Consider the following 272-nt stretch of genomic DNA (forward strand, 5'->3'; position numbering starts at 1 on the left):
CAAAACACCCGACAAAGTTATATATTTGCTTTGAATTATTATCACACAACTGACAAATATTGTGGCAAAATATGTGTTTGACAATAGTATTTATATCGATTTGTATAAGTCGTTTTAGAATGTCAAAGATATTCAATATTAGCTTTCCCCATCTTAAAATTTTATTTTTTGCTCAGGAGCAACAATCCATGTTTCCTTCCGTTTACTCTCAAATCCTGCCAACAAAAGTTTAAAAAAAAAATGTGCATGTTTATCAATTTTTAAAATCGAAA

Source organism: Dreissena polymorpha, chromosome 11 (genome assembly GCF_020536995.1).
Source record: "Dreissena polymorpha isolate Duluth1 chromosome 11, UMN_Dpol_1.0, whole genome shotgun sequence".
NCBI classification, from domain to species: domain Eukaryota; kingdom Metazoa; phylum Mollusca; class Bivalvia; order Myida; family Dreissenidae; genus Dreissena; species Dreissena polymorpha.